General features: G+C 41.6%; 1 pseudogene; it reads left to right on the plus strand.

The window, feature by feature from the left end:
• Nucleotides 1-496, plus strand: part of LOC104813231 — a 2286-nt pseudogene extending 1790 nt beyond the window's left edge.
• The last annotated feature ends 52 nt before the right edge of the window (nucleotides 497-548 follow it).

Consider the following 548-nt stretch of genomic DNA (forward strand, 5'->3'; position numbering starts at 1 on the left):
AACGAGTTGTAAGCACGGTAACTCAAAGACTTACCCAACTCTCGCAAAATGTTGGCGATTCAGCGGGTTCTTCATCCGGTCTCTCTGCATCGGTCCAAGATCGTTGTTATGTGGAGGTAAAAGTTATAATAATTCATTTTTAAATATTATATTTTAATACTTTATTTCAATTTTAAATATTTTCTTCATTTTTCAGTCGGTTTCTCCAAATAAGGGCCGCATCTATGGATTAGGAGGATTACAGCGAGATTTGTTCGATGATTTCGGTGCAGCAATTCCTCCTGGCATGCAGAGCGATCTCGAACAACAACGGCGGATCGAAACACTCGAGCAACAACTTGCGGCGACGAGGCAACAAGTGACTAACCTCGAACAAATCGTTGAGCTTGTGCGGGGTGATCGGCCACTCCACAATACGCCGCCAAGCTCGGGAGCAGAAACAACGGCACGTAATCTCGGGACTAGCGAAGACGAAGAAACCCGTAGTGCCAATTAATTATTATTGTTGAAAATATTTTATATTTTCTGTAATATTCGAACAATTTTTT

The sequence above is a fragment of the Tarenaya hassleriana genome, unplaced genomic scaffold, assembly GCF_000463585.1.
Source record: "Tarenaya hassleriana unplaced genomic scaffold, ASM46358v1 Cleome2, whole genome shotgun sequence".
Classification (NCBI taxonomy): Eukaryota; Viridiplantae; Streptophyta; class Magnoliopsida; order Brassicales; family Cleomaceae; genus Tarenaya; species Tarenaya hassleriana.